The sequence below is a fragment of the Neofelis nebulosa genome, chromosome 14, assembly GCF_028018385.1.
Source record: "Neofelis nebulosa isolate mNeoNeb1 chromosome 14, mNeoNeb1.pri, whole genome shotgun sequence".
In the NCBI taxonomy this organism is placed as follows: Eukaryota; Metazoa; Chordata; class Mammalia; order Carnivora; family Felidae; genus Neofelis; species Neofelis nebulosa.
Window position 1 is genome coordinate 2,388,234 of NC_080795.1, and position 25,200 is coordinate 2,413,433.

Sequence of the window (25,200 nt, forward strand, 5' to 3'; positions counted from 1 at the left end):
ATTTTTAGCGTTTTTTCTTATTATTACATTTTAAATATAAAGAAATTAAAGTACAAAGAAGTGTCTTCCTGAAGCTCATCAATCTTGAGTTTGTATGTTCCAGACTATATATTTAAATCTAGCTGTGTCTGATTCTGGAGCTTTGCACTATCAATGTGTAATAATTGTGATAATAGATGAGAGTTTAAGGATAGCATGGGAATAAAAAAAAGGATAGTATGGGAGTGTAAAGGGGAAAATAATTCAAATTTTAGTTTTCATGCTAATAGCCTCTTTAATTTCATAAAAGTTACATATATAAGCAGGAGATAAGCTCAACCAGCTTATCTTTGGAGGTTAAAATCCTGTCGAGGGCACTTAATTTCTTTATCCTCTTGAGAGATATAAACACAAATAGAGCTGTTCGCTATACACTTTTGGAAAACTTTTGAATCCATAATTCTGTCTGCTCTGCATACATTTGAGATCCTACGACTTCATTGTAAGACAAGGAGTTTGCCCCAATATCCTTGGTCAAATTTTGAAATCAGCTGAATGTCTTGGCAGCTGAAGCCATATTTTATCCCCAAGGCTGTCAGCCACCCTGTAAAAGCCAAATTTACTTGTTTTTATTTTTGCACATTCACTCCAGAGTGAATTTTATTCTTTCTAAAGACAACCTGTTTGAATGGAAATGTAGCTCTCGTTAAAGATGGGAGAGGTTGCTCTAAGAGGTTTATTTTCCATTAGAGTTTCTATCTACTGCCTCTGTGTATTCTTACTCTCAACAAAGTCATTTACTTGAAAGGGGTAATAGCTGTTTTCCAGACCTGAAGAAGGAGCAATACACATTTTTTATCAGCACAGTGTGTGCTTCTCTGTGCATGATTAATTGGGGGCTTCACCCATTAGCAAAATGATGTAGGAGATTTTGTCAACTCCTACCCGTTTGATCCGATGAAGATCAACAAATGTATGTCTTTTAGTTCATGTTCCCTAAGTATCTGTTTGAACGAAAATCTCATACTTGGTCCCTGACAACTTTTCTCACCAACCGCCTTTGCACCCATTTTCTACGTACAAATTCAAAGTGTGTGTGATAGAGGCACTGACTTCAGAAGGCTAGAACTGCTGTGATAAGCCCAAGGGGTAACTCAACCTCCAAAAAAGAATAAGTATCTGAAGACTTCAAGCCCCAAAAGACTCTGATCTATGTACATATACTACTGAAATTTTATGAATATCTCTAGTCTAGCTTGAGTAAAGAGAAACTGCCTTAGGAGTTAACATTGTTTTGGGTATATTTTGAAAGACATTAAATGGATTGTTACCGTCATTTGGCATTTAAACTAACAATTTTCAAGTTGTTATATGGAAGAAATTTGGTCTTTCTTTCAGTATAATTTTTTAATGTTTATTTATTTTTGAGAGAGAGGGAGAGACAGAGCACGAGCAGGGAGGGCCAGAGAGAGAGGGAGACAGAATCCGAAGCAGGCTCCAGGTTCTGAGCTGTCAGCACAGAGTCTGACGTGGGGCTCAAACTCACAAACCGTGAGGCCATGACCTGAGCCAAAATCAGACGTTCAACCGACTGAGCCTTGGTCTTTCTTTCAAATACAACTCATCAATTAAAGGTGCCAATATTAAAAATTATATTAAATTATTTAAAGATTAATTAAGTTTAATCTCAGAATTAATTAAAATATTAAATTAATTAAAGGTATAACTAAATATTAATTAAAATTGCCAATTAAGAAAGAAGTAATTAATTATTCTGTTAGTTATAATCAGATTTTGATGTAACAAAATAGATATTAAACATAAAATTTATATAATCTTTTCTCCAAATTTTATATTTCCTTTTTCGATAAATGAAAACTTTCTGCAATCTCACCAATTAAACAGTTCTCTAAATATTTCTTCTCATAACAAACTTTCTTTCAGAGTCTACATGTATCCCAACCTGATCAACTCAAAGCACTGAAATATTATGTATATGAATTAAGCAGTGCTTTTCAATTCTTACTATTCATAAGATACTCTGGTAAGCATTTTCAAGGGAGGCAATGTTTAATATACGATGTCCAACCTTCAGGTAGTCTTGTGATCTAGTAAGGAAAATAAAAGAAATGTACATAAGAAACTCACGCTCAGCCTGTAAACTACGCATGATTAATTGTGCGGAAAGTTACAATGCCTTTCTTCAAACATCCTTTTTTCTATCATGCCCCTCCAATGTTACTGTCACCTCTTCTTTAGGTCCCATTTGTGTACATTTATAGTTGTCACGCATACTTCCTTTCTCATGTTTCATCTCTCCAGCATTGGCACTCAGAATAGTTGTCCAATTAGAGCTACTTATCATAGATTCGTGGCGCTGAAAGTTGTGTTAACGCTCTCATTTAGAAACTGTTTCTTGCTCCTCTTTGTATTCACTCCAGCACTTACAACAGAAATTATCACGTGGTAGAAACAGTTCTTTTCATTTGCTGAATTGGGTGGCTGAGTTTCTTTTCTGCTCCAAAATGCTTTTCTTTGATCCTCCTTGTTTTCACAATGTTCTCAAAATTATGAGACTGAAGTTTAAGGCCCACTATTATATGTGTTCAATTGATTTATCAATCTGGACTGATATGACTGTACAGAACTACTCTGCTATTTCAACCAAATCATCATCTTCGTTATCCCTAGAAGATACTATTTTCCTTTTATAGTCTTTGACCTTCTCTGCATGCTGTTAAATCAATTAAAACCTCACCTGTCCTTTAGCAGAAACAAAAAGGAATGTTTTTGGTATACACACACACACACACACACACACACTCATATACATACACATGATGGAATATTATTCAGCCATGAGAAAAAAGGGAAATCATACCATTAGCAACAACATAGATGGACCTTGATGTTATTATGCTAAGTGATATAAATTAGAGAAACACAAATACTGTATTATCTCACTTACATGCGGAATCCGCAAAGACAGTCTGATAGAAACAAAGAGTAGAATGGTAGTTACCAAAATTTTTGTGACTGGGGTATTGGGGAAATATTGGCCAAAGATACAAACTTGAAGGGCACCTGGTTGGCTCAGCTGGTCAAGCATCTGACTCTGGATTTCAGCTCAGGTCATGTTCTCACAGTTCGTGAGTTCAACCCCACATCAGGCTCCGTGCTGACAGAATGGAGCCTGCTTCAGATTTTCTGTCTCCCTCTCTCTCTGCCCCTCCCCTGCTAGCACTCTCTCTCTCTCTCTCAAAATAAATAAACTTTAAAAAAAGATACAGGGGCGCCTGGGTGGCGCAGTCGGTTAAGCGTCCGACTTCAGCCAGGTCACGATCTCGCGGTCCGTGAGTTCGAGCCCCGCGTCGGGCTCTGGGCTGATGGCTCGGAGCCTGGAGCCTGTTTCCGATTCTGTGTCTCCCTCTCTCTCTGCCCCTCCCCCGTTCATGCTCTGTCTCTCTCTGTCCCAAAAATAAATAAAAAACGTTGGAAAAAAAATTTAAAAAAAAAAATAAATTAAAAAAAATAAAAAAAAATAAAAAAAGATACAAACTTGCTTTTAGAAGATGAATAAGCTCTGAGGATCTAATACACAACATTGTGATTATAGTTAACAATACTGTGTTATATACTGTAAAAGAGCTAATACAGTAATTCTTGGTAATCATGTGACATGATGGCGATCTATTTAACAATATGTTGGTAATCATGTTGCAAAACAGACGTGTATGAAATCAATTTGTGTACACCTTAAACTTACACAAAATTATTTGTCAATTTTATCTCAGTTTAAAAAGGGTGATCGCAAACAATTGTTGAATGGGAATCTTCAGATAATTGCCGTGAAGCCTAAAAGATGCTGAGTAGCATATATTAATTTAGTAGACATGTCAACACTTATTCAATTAATTGGTTTTAATTTTTATTAATTAAAGCCTTACTATTTGCAAAATTCTCAAGATTCAGAAATAAATAAAATAGATATGACCTGAGTTTTCACAGACATTCCATTCTAAGGGGAAAGACTTTGAATGAAAAAGCACAGGGAACGTCTGTAACAATCTTCACTTTTCTTACATAGCTCTTATAATTTTATCTTTTTTTTAAAAAAAAGCTCACTTTTTAAATTTGCTTTTATCTAATTCCAGCAAAATGAAAAATATTTTAATTTTATTTTTAGAGAGAGAGTACAAGCAGAGGAGAGGGGCAGAGAGAGGGAGAGAGAGAGAATCCCAAGCAGCCCAGCATGGAGCCCAAAACAGGACTCCATCCCATGACCCTGGGATCATGACCACAGCCAAAATCAAAAGTGGGTCCCTCAACTGACAGCCACCCGGGCGTCCCAAAATGAACATTTTAAAATTAATAATTATTTTATTTTTGTAAACAAATAAGGATTTATCTTTCCTTTGTAAATTATTATTATCTTTTTCTTAGCTTCATTGAAGTATATGTGACATATGATATTGCCTGGGCTTAAGATGTACAAGCTATTCATCTGATACACAAACAGTGTTTGCCAACCCCATGACCATGTTACATAATAAGCATTTCTTTTTCATGCTGAAAATATTTAAGATTTACTCTTTTAGCAATTTTCAAGTATATAACAGAGTATAGTTAAGTAAAATCAGCATTCTGTGCATTAAAACCCCAGAACTTATTCATCTTGTAATAGGAAGGTTGTTCCCTGTAAATAACTCCCAGTATTCCTCAATTTCCAGCCCCTGAAAACCTCCATTTTAGTCCTTTTATGAGTTAAGTTTTAGAATCCACATATAATTGAGATCATATAGTATTTGTCTTTCTGACTTATTTCACTTAGTATGGTTCAATAAGAGTACAACCATGTTGCAAATGGAAAATTTTCCTTCTTTAATTCTGAATGAATAATATTTCTCTGTCTATCTATCTATCATCTATCTATCTATCTATCTATCTATCTATCATCTCTTTAGCCAATCTGTTGTTGGAGTTTAGATGGTTTCCATATGTTGCCTGTTGTGAATAATACTGCAACAAACATGGGGATGAAGATGTTTTCCATACCTTCTTTCATTTTCTTTGGATACGTACCCAAAAGTGGGATTACTGAATCATGTATTAATTTTCTTATTGTTTTAGGAGAGCCTCCGTACTGTTTTCATAGTGGCCGTACTAATTGACATTCCCACCAACAGGGCACAAGGGTTCCCCCTTCTCCACATCATCGCCAACACTTGCTCTCTCCTGTCCTTTGGATGATAGCTATTCTAATAGGTGTAAGGGGATACCTCACTGGGGTTATGATTTACATTTCCCTGATGACGTTGAGCACCTTTTCATGTACCTGTTCGTCATTTGTATGTGTTCTTTGGAAGATGTTCATTTAGTTTCTCTGTCCATTTTTGGTGGGACTTTTTTTTTTTAATTTTTTTGCTATCGAGTTGTATAAGATCTTTTATATTTCCCCATTAACCCCTTATCAGATATGATTTGTACATATTTTCTCCTATTCCTTAGGTTGTCTTTTCATTTTGTTGATGGTTTCTTTTGCTGTGCAGCTCTTTAGTTCAATGTAGTCCCACCTGTTTATTTTTGCTTTTTCTGCCTTTGCTTTTGCTGTGAAATAGCCCCCCAAAAATCATTATTAAGATCAATGTCAAGGAACTTTCTCCTTGTATTTTAATCTAAAAGTGTTCTAGATTAATCTAGAAGTTTAATCTAGAAGTTGTTTTGCGTAAGAAGTAAGATAATGATCCACTTTCATTCATTTACATGTCTTCCCAGCACAGTTTATTAAAGAAACTATCATCTTCTTATTGTATATTCTTGACTCTCTTGTCATAAATTAATTAACCATATATGTGTGGGTTTATGTCTCTACTCTCTATTCTGTTCCATTAATATCTGTGCCTGTTTTTATGTAATACCTTACTATTTTGATCACTATATTATTATAGCTTTGTAATATGGCTTTAAATCAGAGAGTGGTGATGCTTCCAACTTGGTTTTTTCTTAAGATTGTTTTGGTTATTTGGGTCTTTTGTGTTTCCATACAAATTTTAGAATTTCTTAAAAATTTCTGTTGAATATGCCATCATAATTTTCATAGGCATTCCACTGAATCTCTATATCACTTTGGGTAATATGGATATTTTAACAATATTAATTCTTCCAATCCATGAGTGTGAAATATATTTCCGATTACTGGGTCAACCTCTTTCATCAATATCTATATTTCTCAGTGTACACATCTTTTACATCTCTAGTTAAATTTATTCCTAAGTATACTTAGGAATTTGTATTTGGCCTCAAAAAAAGTGCTTGGAAGTATTCTCAACTCTTGTATTTATTTATAATTTTGAAGAGTTTAAGAAGGATTGGTATCTTTCTTCTTTAAATGACTGGTAGAATTCACCAGTTGAAGGCATCTGGACTTGAACTTTTTAATTACTGATTCAATTTTCTTACTATTAATTACTCTGTTCAGATTTTCTATTTCCTCATGATTCAATCTTGGTACACTTTACGTTCCTAAGAATTTGCCCATCTCTTCTCGGTTGTACATTTTGTTAACACCCAATTATTGACACATAAGAGTCTCTTACTACCCTTTCCATTTGTGTGATGTCAGTCTTTTTAGCTCCTCTTTCATTTTTGATTTTATTTATTCAAGTTCTCTTTTTTTTTTCTTGGTAAGTCTAGCTAAAGATTTGTCTATTTTGTTTATTTAATAAAAACAGCTCTTGGGACGCCTGGGTGGCTCAGTTGGTTAAGTGTCCGACTTTGGCTCAGGTCATGATCTCACAGTTCATGAGTTCGAGTCCTGCATTAGGCTCTGTGCTGATTACTCAAAACCTGGAGCCTGCTTCAGATTCTGTTTCCCTCTCTCTGACCCTCCCCCATTCACACTCTGTCTCTCTCAAAAATAAATAAATATTAAATTTTTTTTCTAAAATTAAAAAAGAAAACAGCTCTTAGTTTCACTGATTGTTTTTTATTGTTTCTGATCTCTATTTCCTTTACTTCTGCTCTGATATTTGTTATTTCCTTCATTTTAATAATATTGGGCTTAATTTTTTATTTTTTTCTAACTTCTTGAAAAATAAGTTGTGTATTGGAGATCCTTTTCCTCAATATAGGTGTTTATCATTTTAAACCTCAGTTTGCTACATAAGTATTGATACTTTGCATTTTCATATTTATTTGTCTCAAGATACTTTTTGATTTTTTTCTTTGGATTCTTCTTTGACTCGGTTGTTTAAGAACATGCTTTTAATATCCACATAATTTTGAATTTCCAGTTTTCCCTTTACAATTGATTCTGGTTTTATACCACTGTAATTGGAAAAGATGCTTATATGATTTCAATCTACTTAAACTTCTTAGACTCTGTGTGTGTGTGTGTGTGTGTGTGTGTGTGTGTGGCCTAACATAGGATCTCACCTGGAGAACGTTCCATTTATGTTTAAGAAAAATGTGTATTCTTGGGGAGCCTAGGTGGCTCAGTCAAACATCCCACTTTTGATATTGGCTCAGGTCATGAACTCACAGTTTGTGGGATAAAACCCCGTGACGGACTCTGCTCTGACAGTGCACAGCCTGCTTGGGATTCTCTCTCTTTTTCCCTCTGCCCCTCCCCCACTTGCTCTCTCTCTCTCTCTCTCTCTGTCTCAAAATAAATAAACATTAAAATTTTCTTTAAAAAGAAAAACATCTATTCTTCTCCTGTTGGATGGAATATTTTGTAAATGTCTATTTGGTCCATCTAGTCCAATGTATAGTTTAAGTCCAATTTTTACCGATTTTCTGACTATCTGTTGTTTAAAAGGGGTAGTTAAGTCTTCTAATATCATTGTACTACAGTCTATTTTCTCTGTCCAGATCTATGAATATTTCTTTTATATATTTAGTTACTTCCATGTTGGTTGCATAAATATTTTCTAATGTTACATCCCCTTGATGGATTGACTCCTTTACCAATGTATGATGAACTTCTTGGTCTCTCATTACTGTTTTGGCTTAAAGTCTATTTGTCTGCGATGCCTGGGTGGCCCAGTCAGTTAAGTGTTTGGTTTTGGCTCAGGTCATGATCCTCAGCCTGTAGGTTCGGGTCCCAGGTTGGGCTCTGTGCTGACAGCTCGGAGCCTAGAGCCTACTTCGGATTCTGTGTCTCAGTCTCTCTCCTCTCTCTCTCTCTCTCTCTCTCTCTCTCTCTCTCTCTCAAACATAAATAAACAACAGCAACAAAATTATAAAGTCTATTTTGTCTGACATAAGTACAGCTGTCCCTGCTTTCTTTTGGTTTCCATTTATATGGAGTGTCTTTTTCCATCACATCATTTTTAATCTATGTTTGTCCTTAAAGATGATGTGTCTAGACAGCATGTAGATGGGTTTCATTCAGCCACTGTATGTGTTTTAACTGGAGAATTTAGCCTATTTGCATTTACGTTCATTACTGATAAGTCTGAATTTCTACTGCCATTTTGTCTTTTTTTTTTTTCTAATCTCTTTGTCCCCCTGTACTTCTCTTGCTGTCTTCCTCTGTGATATCATGATTTTCCATAATGGCATGCTTTGATTCATTTCTCTTTATGTTTTTGTATAGACTATATGTTTTTGCTTTGTGGTTAAGACATCTTATAACAGTCTATTCTAAGCTATAACAAGTTAGCTTCAAACACATATGAAAGCTGTACATTGTTACCTTCCCCACACTTATTTTATAGTTTTGAAATCACACTTTCTTTCTACATTAGTATCCATTAACAATTTATTATCTTTCTAGCTATTTTTAATACATTTGCCTTTTAATGTTCATAGTAGAGTTATGAGTGATTGAACCCTCGCCATTGCTACATTCGAGTATTCTGAAGTTACCTCTGTATTTACCTTACCAGTGATTTTTATATTTGTGTATGTTTTCCTCTTCCTGACTTACGTTCTTTTGTTTCAGCCTGAAGAACTCCCTTTAGCATTTCTGGTAAGGTTTTCTCTAGAAAACACTTTATCTCTCTTGTTTGTAGGGAGCAAGAGGAGACACCCCTGCACAGAGGACAGCACACCTGGACAAGGTCTTGCCGAGTAACTGTAGAAGATTGCTCGGCAAGGAAGTGTCAGGGGAAGTGTTGTTAATGAATGCTGTCACCATTGCAGATAAAAGGTTTTTGAAAGCATTCCTGCATCTGTTACCCAGAAGGTATTCCTATGCCTGAATTACAATTTTGTGACCTCACCTCATCCTGTTAAGTTAGGGTGCGTGCATGATTTTGTTTTTCAGTTCTGAGAAAGTTAGATTTCACGTGGCAAGTGATAAAAGTGACATTTATATTTTAAGGCAGGAGGATCACATAAATTAGAATAATCATCCGGGTGATCATCTAAAAAGTAGGATGGGAAATGAAAACACCAGAAAAACCCCTGTGTAGGAAAATAGACAGAGGGGTAAGGGAAATGGAGAAGAAGAGACGGATCTCCTGGGAAATCCAGGAAGTGAAGTGGAGATACCCTGGTGGCTAAAATAATGTGAGGAACATTACGTTTTCTCATTTGAGCAATTAATCCTTTTAATCATGACTAACTGTATGACAGAAGAGAAGGTGCAAGGTATGAGAAACAATGCGTTTCATTCAGATTACATAAAATAGGGTACTTGTCCAACTTCTGGTGGAACTATGGTTGAATAATAGTAAGTATAAAATATGTCTGCAACCATAATAATGACCCCTCAGACAGATAAATGCCAGTATGCTAAATTTCCCAATTAAAAAAAGATAATTAAGAACATCTTCATAACTTATTTTTAGCCACATTTCTGTAAAGGGTTCCAATCCCAAACTAATTGTTCTGTCCACTAACTTGCCAGTGGGTTTGGGGACTGTGTAGCCTTTGGAAGCAGCAAAATGAGTCTCCCATACTGATTAGAGAAGAGCGTCCTGCTGTCCACGTATGTCTCTTGGTATCCTTCTTCAAGCCCGTGACTTTCATGCTGGAGTCAGTTCACAGTGAGTAACTATAACATCTTATGCTTCTCCCCTAAGTGGTTCTAGGCTATATATACATATATATATATATATATATATATATATATATATATCCAATCGTCTGCATGATATCTTCTTTTGTATATGCTTAATAGGCTTTATTTTCTTGTAAATTGCAGAAACATCAACTCCAGATGGCTTAGGCAATAAAGGACTACACATCAGAGTTAGGAACAGCTTCAGGGTTGGTTTGATTCAGCAGTTCAACAGTGACATAGAGACCAATTTCTTTCCATCTCTCACTCAGCTTTTCTTCTTAAGACCGGGCTTCCTCTTATGGTCACAAGATGAATGGTAGCAATTACCTTGGCTTTCTACTTTGTCTTTGGGGAGAAAATTTTGCATTTATTCTCTTGCACAGCAGTGTAAAAGTGCTAAGATCTTTGCAACTTGACTTTGTCTTGTCCTATTTTGATGACTTTTGGGCAGGTTCCCAGTCTGCCAGCAGACAAATGTGCTTCTTGGACAAATGAAGGGTTTTGTGTCACGGAGAAGAAGATGCCTTTGGTAGACACTCATTTGCTGATATTGACAGTTTTCAGATAGTTTACATGAGAGGCATTGAGCCTGTTCTTTTAGTTCTTGTTAATATATCATGAGATGGTAAAGACATAAAGAGTCCTCCTCTGACAGAATTTAACTAAATAACATGAGGAGTTCTTATAACACTTTTCTTCATCCAGAGTTGCTTTTGGTAGCTTTTTCAGACAGACAAAAAAGTTTCACTCCCCATAAACCCTCATTAAAAGTTTTCTCAAGGTCCATTGGCTAAAAATGGATCCTATCCAACACTGAAAGGATAAATGGTAGCAAGACACAGGAGTTTCTGGCTAGAGTGATTCTGGGCTGCGTCTTAGAGACAGAAGTCATAAGAGCTATGAGCTGCGACAGGGAAGAAGGGACCTGACCAATGTTAGGGTGCTTATAAAAGCAAGGGATTTGAGCATTGGGAAGACAATACCCAGACGGTCAAGGAACAGACAACCCCAACTTTGATAAGTCTAAAGCAATATGTTGTGTTTTCTCTCACAATCAGCCTTTGTCATTTAAGTCAAGGGCAACACAATCTAGTGCCAATTACCAAAAAAAAAAAAAAAAAAAAAAAAAAAGGAAAGCAAGAAAGAAAAGAAAAAAAGAAAAACCCAAGAGACGCTCTCTCTTTGCTTTGTATCCCTAGCACTGGAATGTGGTTGTGAGCACATCCACGTGGCTCTCAGTTCCAATCCAGTGTTATCTCTCCACGCTCACTGCAGAGCATCTTGCAGACTAGGTCGGCCACGGGCCTTCACGGCATGCCTCCACATTTGCTGTTCTATCGTCCAGTCTCCACGTGTATAAATAGACTCTTTCCCTGCCAGAGCTCAGACACAACCAGTAGGATCGAGGTGTGGAAGCATAGGACGTGTAGTAGTTCCGTCTTGAGATATAAGTTACAAATATGCCCGCTCTTCCATCACCACCACATACAATAAATAAAAGCAGCCTTGTCTTGTCTTTATAACTGACTTCTCACTCAAAGGAAAATTCGTCAGTAAATACGACCCCTGATGGGAGCTCTTTTTCAAGAGATCAAACAAATATATCATCTGAACAAGTCCTTAAACCATTTGATCTATTTGCAGACCTTACCAATGATGAAAGTTCTCTTTCTTCAAAACAGTTTAGCCACTGCTCTACTCTAAAGCCATTCAGAAATGTTTACTGGATTGCAGCTGTAAACAAAAAATAATAATAATTAACTATAGAGCTCAGCAATAATTACACAAAATAACAACTGTTGTCAAGGTAAATAACAATACTGGCTAAATCGGTAAGCTAAGCTTCAAACTATTATTATAGTAAGTGAAACTGACTCCATCTAGGAGGTGTATGTTTATTTCATTGATTTTACATCTCTACAGATTTAACAATGATGCAATGATTGTTTAGGCGTTGGAATTTTCATGACTCTGTTGTTACCCGTCACTATTTTTTATGTCAGTCAATTAAAATTCTAGCCCTGGCTTTGTAAATACCAAGTGTGTAATTTAGAGCAATTTGTTAAGCTTTTCTGAATTTCAATATCTTCATCTATAAATGCTTACTTTCCAGTGTTGTTGGGAGACACTCAATAAATACCCGTTGTATTTATATCTAAACAAATGCTGAGATTACTTTGAAATTAAAGTTTTCATATTATGCAAAAATTAGCATTTTGAATAATTTATATCAATTTTTTTACTCCTCAATTTTCCTTATTTTTCTCCTGGCTTTTCATCCCTGATCTACTGAGCACATTTTTGTTGGACTATTACAGATCTAGATTATTCCCGTTGCTGGCCATAAAAAATTGCGTGAGGAAGGGGAGACAGAAGGAGGTGAGATCCCTTCACCTTGTGGTCTTCTAATGTGCAACTGAGAAGATTTCTTTTAGAGGCTGTTCCAGTATGTGTCTTTTGGCAAATTTCTTTTTTTTTTTCACTTGTATTTCTGCTGCCATATTTATGTTATCATGTAAGTACTATCTTTCATTTGTTTGTGGTTGGAAAAAAAAAACACAAACGAATGAGAAGAAACCTACTGTTTGTGGGTTTGCTAATACGTTAGGCATTGCAAAATATTTTTCCATTCAACAATTGAATTTTTCTGGATAATTTGATAAACTGGTTTTTTGTTTTTGTTTTTGTTTCTACTCCAGAGAAAATACTCTTTCTATAACTCTGAGTTAGTTTTTTTTTTATTTGAATGAAAGGATGCTTTATCATTTTTTTATGATTGAGAGAATTACAAAAATTAGAATTGGCACAGACATCCAAAATACACAAATATTTATGTATTTCATTATTATTTATCATTTACTGAGTGCTTATAATATGTCAAGTATCATTTGATAAGATTTAAATGTTTTATCTCATGTAATTTTCTTTTTTTTTTTTTAACGTTTATTTATTTTTGAGACAGAGAGAGACAGAGCATGAACAGGGGAGGGGCAGAGAGAGAGGGAGACACAGAATCGGAAGCAGGCTCCAGGCTCCGAGCCATCAGCCCAGAGCCCGACGCGGGGCTCGAACTCATGGACTCACAGACCGTGAGATCGTGACCTGAGCCGAAGTCGGACGCTCAACCGACTGAGCCACCCAGGCGCCCCTCTCATGTAATTTTCAAAATCAACGCGTTAAGGGAGTATGGCCTTTCTCCTCATTTTGCAGATGACAATTTAAAAAGTAAATAAAAGAAACAAGTCACTGATAAATAGCACAACCTGTTCAAACTCATATAGACAGTAAATAAGACAACATACTCTGAATGACAGTGCAATAAAGAAATAACTTTATTTTCTTATTTTCAGATTTTTTTAGTAACCAGAAATTTTACTATTTTATTTACGGTGTTGCAGGTGACTATTAAAAATATGTAAAATGTCCTCTTATCAAAGATAACAAAGTAAAAACAAATAAAATCTAATACAAACAAACAATACTACCCTGCAATCAAAAAAATTTTTTGATAATTGCTCTGACTTAGCCAGTAAAACCCGATGGGAAATCATTGCTTTTGCTTCATTAAAATAAAGAAGCGGCCAGATTAAGTCTGAAGTCTCCTCCAGCTTTAAAATTTAGGATTGTCTTTCTTTGACCCATGAAAATTATGTAGCTTCATAGAAATCTAAATTTGCTAAAAAGGTTACCCATGTGACTAGTCCTCCAATGAAGACAGGGATTTCATCATCCCGGAAATTTCTCCTTTATTGTCAATCACCCACCCTCGTTCGTCTCAATCACCAGGCTGGCCTCTGTCCCTGTAGAAATTAATGAAACTGAAATTCTGTTGCACATATTCTTTAATGTTTGGTTGATTTTACTCAATGTGACGTCGTTGACATTAGACTATGCTGATGCCTGCATTACCTATAGATGCGTTTAAACATTTTTGTCTTCTCTATTTATTTATAACAGTTTATTTTTCTTTCTACATCTTGTATTGGCCCAGGGGCTGTAACACAGCACTGTAGATTAGGTGGCCTACACAGCAGGAATTTATTTTCTCAGAATTCTGGAGGCTGGAAGTCCAAGATCGGAGTGACAGTATAGTGAGCTCTTGGTAGACCTTCTTTCCGGCTTGCAGGCGGGTGCTTTTTCACTGTTTTCTCACATGGCAGAGATTGACACCTCTGGTGCCTTTTCTTATATGGATATTAATCATCTTAGGAAAAAGCCCCACTCACATAATGACCATATTTCCCTAACTACCTCCTTTTTGGCCCTATCTACAAGTACAGGCACATTGGGGGTTAGGGCTTCAACCAACTTTGGGGATACAATTCAATCCAGAATACATATTGACCAACAAGGGGGTTCCAGTTTGAAGTGATTCTGAACAAAATGCCATGAGCAATCTTGCCCACATCTTTTTGAGGACACGTGCTTTCGTTGTCTTTCGATCCGTTCAAGCAGAGTTCCTAAGTTGCTAGTTCCTGGGGTGGCGTATGCTTGGGATTACCAAAAAAGCTACCAAATACCATTTACACTCCAGTCAACAATTTTAATAACGTCAGTCGTTCAAAGTCCTCAAAAAAGTTTTCAATGATCCAGACTTTTAATGTTAGCCATGCTAGTGAAAGTGATGTGATTACTTTTCATTTATCTGATCTCTAAGGAAGGTGAGCATTTTTTTCAAGGGTATTTTGTCTGCTCGTATATCTTCTATGAGGTTTCTCTTCACATCTTTGCACATTTTTATTGTTTTTTTCCTATTTTAAATTTAATTTGTTTTCTAAATATTTGTGAACATTGTTATTTTGGAGACAGATTGAAGATCAAATATGTGTTTTATGAATATCCCCCCCCCCATTTTGGTTTACTTGCAGATTAAAATGATCTTGTTGAGACATGGTTTTAGAATGTCTTACAGCCTTCAAGAATCCTTATTTTAGTACATTTCTTCGTCTTCAGTGTAGCCATTCTACTGTCTTATTTGAATATTTCAGATACGTGGTAAGATTTTGCCACTCTGGCTCGTCTGAAACTCCTGTGTTTCCTAGCGTGCACAATCTCTACCATTTTCATTCTGTTGTCAACCCAAGCTGCTGCACCTGTATGCCAAATAAGACACAGCCAAGGACCCTAGTGGAATGCTAATAGAGAATTCCGTCTTTCCCTCTCCCAGCTAAGGTCTTTCTCTAGTGAACTTCCTCAATAGACCCAGGTGTCAGAGCCCCTACTTAGGATTTCTGTCTCGTCAGTACAGTTGGATCATGACAACCTCCTTGTGTTCCACGTCTGTTCGTTGTTTCAACTCCAGGAAATTTTATCTATGCAGAGATCCAAAGAATATACTGGCCTCAACTCATGGATTTCCCTGCTCTGAGAAATAGTCCTGTGCTTCTAATTTTGTAAGGTCTAAAAATCGATGCTTTGTATGTTTTGTTAGCTCACTTTCAGTTGCAGGGAAATTCTAGTGCAGTTATTCTATCACAGAAGGAGGTATAAATAACCATTTTTAAAATATAAGTGAATATTTACCCCAAGAAAATGAAAACATAATTTGAAAAGATATATGAACCTCTATGTTTACTGCAGAATTATTTACGATAGCCAAAATATGCAAACAACTTCAGGGTCCATCAAGGGATAAGGAAGATGCCGTATATATATGCAGTAGAATATTATGCAGCCATAAAAAGTGGTCATGCTTACTGAAACAACACAGGTGGAACTACAGGGTATTATGCTAAGTGAAATAAGTCAGACTGAGAAGGAAAAAATACCATATTATTTCACTCATAAGTGGAATCTAAACAAATGAATAAATAAAAAGCAGAATCAGTCCTATAAATACAGAGAGCAAACTGAAGGCTTCCAGAGGCAAGGTGGTGGAGATAGAGAAAAATGAGTGAAGGGAGAGGGAGATACAAGCTTCTGGTCACAGAATGAATAAGCCATGGGAATAAAAGGCACAGCATTGTCAATGATGCTATAATACCAATGTAGGAGGACAGAAGGTGGCTACACTTATGGAGAACATAGCACAATGCATAAACTTGTTGAATCAGTATGTCGTATACCTGAAACTAATGTAACACTTTGTGTCAACTATACTCAAATAAAATAATTAAAAATTTAAAGATAAAAGAGAAGATAATTCACAAGAGAGCTTGATATCCTGCCCAGTCATGTAATTCAGGTTCACAAGTTTTCCTGCACTGATATGCATGTCCTTCCAAAATATCCTAGTTACTTGGAAGGAAAATTCAACATAGTCACTTGTTAATAAAGTCATCTGAAATAAACTTGAAATATACACACACACACACACACACACACATACATACATACATGTATATGTATGTGTGAATACATATGTTTACGTTTCTCCCTTCTTAGGTATTCAAAATAATAATATTCAGATTATGTGGATATCTTTAATCTTATTTTTTAAATCTAATAATGACTCATGGAGATTTTGCCATAATAGTCCATAGAGCATTGTGTACTACATTGTATGGCTATATCATAATTTATTAATTATTAATGGACATTTAAATTCCTTCTGATCTTTATCCTTTAAAATTGAGTTTACGAATAGTATTATGCGGGAGAGGGGACAAGATGGCAGGGCAGCATGGAAGTTCTGTGCCTCTCTCGTCCTTGAAACGCAGCTAGATCAGCACCAAGCCCTTTTGCACACCTAGAAAACTGATCTGAGGATTAACACAACAATCTGCATAACTTGAGCCACAGAACTTGGCAGGTACATGCATAGAGAGGCAAACTGGGGGAGAGAGAAGCCACAAAGGGTAGGGAAATGTTTTTGTGGAGAGGAGGGAGACAGAAGGGAGAGTACAGGAAAAGCACTCTCCCCAAAAGTAGCTGGAGGGAAAGAGAAAAAGTGGAAGTGACTGAACAAGAAAGGAAGAAAGGAGAAGGAGAAGGTTTCAATACCATTAGGACTCTGTAGATAGGGGAGACCAGAGCCAGAAATTCAGGAGCTCAACACCTGGCAGTGCTTTGGTGGGAAGGGCAAATCCCCAGGAGCAGGCAGCAAGGTCCAAGGGGTCCATGGGCGACATGGGGAGAAGTGGTTCCCCTGCTAGGAGGGCATTTGGTAGAGGTCATATGGCCTCCCCATAGGCAAAGGTCCCAGCAGGCCTCAGAGGACAGACAATTGCTGGCATTGGAACAAAGACGCCAGGGTGTGGTGATTGGCATCAGTTGTGTGTTGTGTTTTGCTATAATCGCTGAACCACTGCCACTATGCAATCACATGAACTCTTTCTGGGGCAAGGTGGCACCCGGCCACAATCTGTTAGCCTCTGTAGCTGTGCAATCACAGGAGCATTCCCAGGGACAAGCCAAAACCCAGCCATTGCTCAGGGAGACCCTCTCCCAGCGGGTCAGAGTAAATCGATGTCACGGGGCCCTCAGAAGTGAGGGGTTTGGAATCACAGCTCCATCCGTGATGAAAATTCAGCAAGGAGGTGTCCCCCAGCAGGCAGACAGCTTGGACACAACAGTGTAGAAGCAGGGAATGGTCAGAAGCCAGAGACAAAGGAGGGGTGCTTGATTGTCGCTGGTGAGAGCACAGAGTTCTGGCGCTAGAGACTAGGACACTGGGTGATCCCATTTTCACCTCTCCCACACATGTCCATACATGTGTCCACGCGCCACAATAATCCACCCCAGTAAGCCAAGCACTGCCACCTAGTGGAAATCTCTACTGCTTAGTGTGTGGACTATAAAATTCTTCATAGTTTGACTTCTAGGGGAAACTGGATGTAATTTCATAAGGATTTCATTCTGCTTACTGGTCCATCTATTCATTTTTCTTTTTCTTTTTCTTTCCTTATTGTTGGATACAGAAGAAGAAATATTTTATTTTAATTTTCCATTTTTACCAATTCTTAAATTTTTACTATATTCTTTCAATTTTTTATAGATTTTTTATCCTATTTTACTTCATTTCATTTTATTCTATTTTATTGTATTCACTTTTTAATTTTTATGTTTTCTTTTCTTTTTTTTCTGTTTTTCCTCATTCTATCAAGCTTTTTTCAACAACCATACCAAAACACATCTAGGATCTAGCTTCCTTTATTTGATTGTTTGTGTTGTTTTTAATTTTTTGATTTTGATTTTTTTTATTAATTATTTTTATTCCTCCAAAATGACAAACTGAAGGAATTCACCCCCCCCCCAAAAAAAGAAGGAAGAAATGACAGCCAAGGACTTAACAATGATAGAAGCAAGATGTCTCAACTCGAATTTAGAATCATGATAATAAGAATACTATACTTGAAAAAAGCATAGAATCCCTTTTTGCAGAGATAAAATAATCTAGCCAGTATGACCAAAAAGAAAAAGGAAAGGACCCAAATAAATAAAATCAAGAATGAAAGAGGAAAGATCACAACAAACATAGCAGAAATACAAACAATAAAAAGAGAATATTATGAGCAACTATATGCCTCTAATTTGGGCAATCTGGAAGAAATGGACAAATTCCTAGAAACACATAAACTACCAAAATGGAAAAAAGGAAGAAATAAAAAATGTCCACAGACCCATAACCAGTAAAGAAATTGAATCAGTAATCAAAATCTCCCAAAAAAACAAGAGTCCAGGTCGGATGGCTTTCCATGTGGAATTACACCAAACATTTAAAGAAGAGTTAAGACCTATTCTTTTGAAACTGCTCCAAAAAATAGAAATGGAAGGAAAACTTCCAAACTCATTGATGAGACCAACATTACCCTGATTCCAAAACCTGACAGAGACACCACTAAAAAGGAGAACCACAGACCAATTTCCCTGATGAACATGGATGCAAAAATTTTCAACAAGATAATATCCAACCAGATCCAACAATACATTAAAAGAATTATTCACCACGATTAAGTGGGATTTATACCTGGGATTCAGGGCTGGTTCAATATCCACAAATCAATCAATGTGATACATCACATGAATAAAAGAAAGGACAAGAATGGCATGATCCTCTTAACAGAGGCAGAGAAAGAATTTGACAAAATACAGTATTCTTTCTTGATAAAAAACTCTCAAGAAAGTAGGAATAGAAGAATCATACCTCAATATCATAAAAGCCATATATGAAAGACCTGCCGCTAATATCATCCTCAATGGGTGTAAACAGAGTGCTTCCCCCCTAACATCAGGAACATGAGAGGATGTCCAGTTTCACCACTGTTATTCAACATAGTCCTTAAAGTCCTAGCCTCAGCAATCAGACAACACAAAGAAATAAAAGGTATCCAAATCAGCAAGGAAGAAGTCAAACTTTTATTTTTTGCAGATGACATGATACTGTATATGGAAAACCCAAAAAGCTCCACCAAAAAATTTCCTAGAAATGATCCATGAATTCAGCAAAGTCACAGGATATAAAATCAATGCACAGAAATTGGTTGCATTTCTACACACCAATAACGAAGAACCAGAAAGAGAAGTCAAGGTATTGATCCCACTTACAGTTGCACCAAAAACCATAAAATACCTAGGAATAAACTTAACCAAAGAGGTGAAAAATATATATACACTGAAAAGTATAGACAGCTTATGAGAGAAATTGAAAAAGACACAAAAAATGGAAAAATATGCTATGCTCCTGGATAGGAAGAACAAATATTGCTAAAATGTCAATAGTACCCAAAGCAATCTACATATTCTATGTAATCCCTATCAAAATAACGCCATCGTTCTTCACAGAGCTAGAATAAACAATCCTACAAATTTGTATGGAACCATAAAAGACCCTGAATGGCCAAAACAATCCTCAAAAAGAAAACTAAAGCTGGAGGCATCACAATCCCGGACTTCAAGCTGTATTACAAAGCTGTAATCATAAACACAGTATGGTACTGGAATAAAAACAGATACTCAGATCAATGGAACAGAGTAGAGAACCCAGAAATGGACCCACAAATGTATGGCAAACTAATCTTTGACAAAGCAGGAAAGAACATCTAGTGGAATAAAGACAGTCTCTTTAGCAAATGGTGCTGGGAAAACTGGACAGCGACATGCAGAAGAATGAACCTGGACCACTTTCTTACACCAGACACAAAACTAAATTCAAAATGAATGAAAGACCTAAATGTGAGACAGGAAACCATAAAATCCTAGAGGGGAAAGCAGGCAAAACCCTCTTTGACCTTGGCCGCAGCAACTTCTTAGTCAACACATCTCTGGAGGCAAGGGAAACTAAAGCAAAAATGAACTTTTGAGACCTCATCAAGATAAAAACCTTCTACACAGCGAAGGAAACAATCAGCAAAACTAAACAGCAGCCAATGAAATGGGAGACGATATTTGCAAATGACATATCAGATAAAGGATTAGCATCCAAAATTTATAAAGAACTTATCAAGCTCAACACTCAAAAACAAAATCCTGTAAAGAAATAGGCAAAAGAAGTGAATAGACACTTTTTTCAAAGAAGACATCCAGATGGCTAACAGACACATGAAAAAATGCTCAACATCACTCATCATCAGGGAAATACAAATCAAAATCACAATGAGATACCACCTCATATCAGTCAGAATGGCTAAAATTAACAAGTTGGGCAATGACAGATGTTGGCAAGCATGCAGAGAAAAAGGAACCCTTTTGCACTGCTGGTGGGAATGCAAACTGGTGCAGCCACTCTGGAGAATAGTATGGATGTTCCTCAAAAAATTAAAAATAGAACTACCCTATGACCCCGCAATTGCAATACTAGGTATGTATCCAAAGGATGTAGGTGTGCCCTTTTGAAGGGCATCCCAAGTTTACAGCAGCACTATCAACAATAGCCAATGTATGGAAAGAGCCCAAATGTCCATCGACAGATAAACGGATAAAGAAGATGTGGTATATATATACAATGGAACATTACTCGGCAATCAAAAAGAATGACATCTTGCCATTTGCAACAACATGGATGGGACTGGAGGGGATTATGCTGAGCGAAATTAGTCCGTCAGTGAAAGACAAATATCATATGATTTCATTCATATGTGGAATTCAAGATACATAACAGAAGAACATAAGGAAAGGAAGCAAAAATATATATATAAAAACAAGGAGGGGTACAAAACATAAAAGACTATTGAACATAGAGAACAAGCAGAGGGTTGCTGGAGGGGTTGTTTGTGGTGGGATGGGCTAAAGGGCAAGAGGCATTAAGGAAGACACTTGTTGGGATGGGCACTGGGTGTTATACATAGGGGATGAATTACTAGATTCTACTCCTGAAATCATTACTACACCATATGCTAACTAACTTGGATGTAAATTTAAAAAGACGAAGAAGAAGAAGAAGAAGAAGAAGAAGAAGAAGAAGAAGAAGAAGAAGAAGAAGATTATGCATACATTTGTTTATTGATTTTTTGGCATTTTATCTTCACTATAATTTCTTAGAATGCTGAGCCAAAGGTAAAGTTATGTATAATATATATTATGTAATATATCTAATTTTATAATGACAAATTATCTTTCATTGGAAGTACCAGTTCCATTTTGCATTCCCACTAGTATTGTGTAAGAGTTAAACACACTTTGCAGAAAGCCCATTTCTATTTTGAAAGAGATAGTGAAAAGGCAAATTATAGATTAAGAAGGAAATGCCTTGCCAAAATTCTTTTTCATTAGTTACAGGCAATGGGATCCATTAGTGGCCATTGCTGTGTCGAAAGGAAGTGTGCTCAAATCTTTGCTTTTAAATTAAACAAATGAATAATCCAGAGGAAGAAAACTTTCTGAAACTTGTTCTTGGAGACCATTCATTTCTAGTTAAATGAACATTCTTAAATCAAAGCTCTTGCAACCTGCTTATGTGTACCTAACATTTAGAAGAGCATTTAAATACACCCCTATAGGGGGCATGACCAGCAGATTCTTCGTGTGTAGGTGAGCCTCTGTAAGAAATACTCCCCCAAATTTTCCTTTGCTGTTGCATTCTACCATAGCAATCATTTTTGCCAGCCTCAAGAATTATCCGGCTTGGACTTTCTTACATCCCTCTATTCATATTCCTCATAATTAGGGAGCAGCTGTTTCTAGCCTTCTCTGACAGCAACTGTCACCTGCAGATGGGATTTTGATGATTGAGGAAAATGACAGATTGCTTAATGTCAGTGACTGAATACCACAGTGAGGAGTCTCGCAGAGATGCAATATCTACATTTTACATCTGAACCTTATAATTGGCTTATTTCTGTCAGATTTCAGCAAGGGGGCCTGCAATTTCTTTTAGAATAAAACCATGAATATATGACTAGACATACCTATAGCTATGTTTCATGCTCTTTCTGTATGAAAATCAAATTACAATAATCAAACACCTTGTTTAAGGCAAGATGAGTTAGTAATGAATAGATTTGCTAGATTATTTACTCTGCAGTTTCCTTTTATATTACAAAACTATTATAAATTAGACAATATGTGATGAAGGTTTAATTAACTCCAGCCTAACTTCTAAATTAAGGAAGAGATCATTACTAGAGCTTTCCTTTGGAGAGTTACTTAATTTTGCCTTTAGAAGGGTAAGGTATACACGAAAAAGAGAATCTCAGAGACAGAGATTCCAAAAGCGTCAATTGTGTATTTGATTTCAAATCATATATAAATTATTTAATTAACATGATTTACAGTATAAGAAATTTGAATTCAATGGAAACAACCATATGAAAGTGCTAATTCCTTTAAAGTTATATAATTGATTTTTTTCTTTTTTCTGAAGAAGTACCAATGGCTTATGGCACGTGAAAATAGAGAAGAAATAAAATAAACTAGGTAACATTCAACTTAGAGATATTACGGGAGAGGCAATATTTAAACATATCTGTTCAAGTTAAATTCCTGATTGTAGTCTGCATCATTACATAAATTAATAATGTTGGAAACAAACTGATTGAAAAACAATCTTTTTTTAAAAATCAGAGCACAGCAACATAAGCACTTTCTAAAAATCCAAATATAAGCCACTTTGGGTAAAGTATTTTATACTGACTTACCTTCTGTCACTATAGCTGGTGTCTGGTAGCTGAGAGGGCAGTGAAGAATTTCCCAGCAAAGATATCAGTTATGTTACTTCAAATAAAAAAAGAAGCTAAATTTGCACAAACGTCGTTAAGAATTTCTTCTGTACCAAGCCCATACTGCACAAACCACTTCACCTCGTCCCAGCCGTGATGGAAATTCTTTTAGGTCTCTAGACTCAGCACGTTTGAGCAGAGGAAAAGCATTGGTTGAAACAGCTATCAAAGACCATGATGTTATTCCTTCCTATAGTGTACTATCTAATGCCATATCATGGGGAGTAAAAATTCCTCATATTTATGGGAAAAAGAGTAGGTATTGGCACCCAGAAAGCAAGAACAGGTAGACTCAAAAAACCTTTTGTGAAGATGGAAAATACAAGCCAACTTTATAGACCATTTTGTCTTCAGTTGACCAATATGCCTTTTATAAATTATTCAGAAGCATTCCAGTCTATTTGATGTAGATAAGCCCTCCAGCATCCAAAAGCTGATTGCTTAGTTTAAACTAAAAAACCCAAGCAGATGGCAATAAATATGGTGGCATCTCAATTCAACTCCAATTGAAAGAGAAGAAAAAAGATACGGTGAATATTGCTTACAGAAATTTGAAGATCTCAAAACTCATCTTCTAAGTGAGCAACCCAGAAACTGCCCAGAGCAATCTCTGTCAAGTTGTTGATGATACTGTATCTAAGTTAATTTTTCACTTTGTGGAATATGAAAGGGACATAACCAAAAAGAAAATAATAAAACACACTGTTTTATAGAAATCTTTTTCTCCTGTTATTGCAACTATCCTGAAAAAGTCTGAACCAAAAGAAGAGCTGGAATTGCACCATATTTCTCAGAAAGACTTCAGAGAAAATAATGTACAGGGAATTGAGCACAGTTTCATGTACAAAGAAACCCAGGAACCTGAATAAAAGTTTGTGTTTATTTCAGAATGCATCCTTGACCCTTCAAGTGAATTGAGAGGATTTGATGAGAAAATGGCTAGTAAATGGTACATGTTAAACCCTGCTAAAAATACGTAACACTAAATTTTACACATCTATGCCCACATAAAAATAAATAGGGATGTACTCTTGACATTTCTGGACATAAGTTAATAATAAATGAAAATGACTTAGAAGAATTAACGATAGATCACCGTCCATGGAGGCTACAGGTGTATGTACAAGTTTCTAATGTCAATACAGATAACACTGCATCTCAACCAAAGAAGAAGTCAGATACTGTGCTTTTCCCAGCAAAGGATCTGAAGGAAAAGGATCTTCATCCTTTGGTCGCGATTCTGATCTGTTAGCAGTGAACAGTTCACAGGATCACCTAACAGTTCCGGCAAAGACTCCATCCCAAAGTCCTCCTGAGGAGCCCAATGAATGTGACAATCGGGAATATGGATAGTTTACCTTTTGGTAAGATTCATCAGAAAGTTAAGGCGCGCCTGGGTGGCTCAGTCGGTTAAGCGTCGGACTTTGGCTCAGGTCATGATCTCGCGGTCCGTGAGTTCAAGCCCCGCGTTGGGCTCTGTGCTGACAGCTCAGAGCCTGGAGCCTGTTTCAGATTCTGTGTCTCCCTCTCTCTGACCCTCCCCCGTTCATGCTCTGTCTCTCTCTGTCTCAAAAATAAATAAACGTTAAAAAAAAAAAAAGAAACTTAAAACACTAGGTATAAATAAGAAAATATGTAACCAACTGTGGTATTAGATAAGGAAAGAACTGAACTTCTCGGTATACAAGAAGGAAAGAGAATTGGCACCTCACCAGTGCGATCTCTACTGGTCTCATTTCAGACTAGTGAACGGAAGTCAGAAGTTTTGGGTTTCACAAGCTACACTGGAAACAGTGGTACATGGGACGGTTTAGATATTTGGAAAGAGGAAAATTTAAATAATTTATTGTCAGTGTTTTTCTCTTCGCCTTCAACTTCTACATTTACTGAGTTTTACACTTAAAAAATAAATCGGGGCACTTGGGTGGCTCAGTTGGTTAAACATCCGACTTTGGCTCAGCTCATGATCTTGTGGTTCATAAATTCAAGCCCCAGAGCCTGGAGGCCTGCTTTGGATCTCTGTCTCCCTCTATCTCTCTGCCCCTCCGTCGCTTGTGCTCTCTCTCTCACTCAAAAATAAATAAACATTAATAAATAGATAAATAAATAAATTAA

General features: G+C 36.5%; 1 pseudogene; it reads left to right on the top strand.

Moving 5' to 3' along the window:
• Positions 1-24,988, top strand: part of LOC131495055 (protein DBF4 homolog A-like) — a 42,222-nt pseudogene extending 17,234 nt beyond the window's left edge.
• The last annotated feature ends 212 nt before the right edge of the window (positions 24,989-25,200 follow it).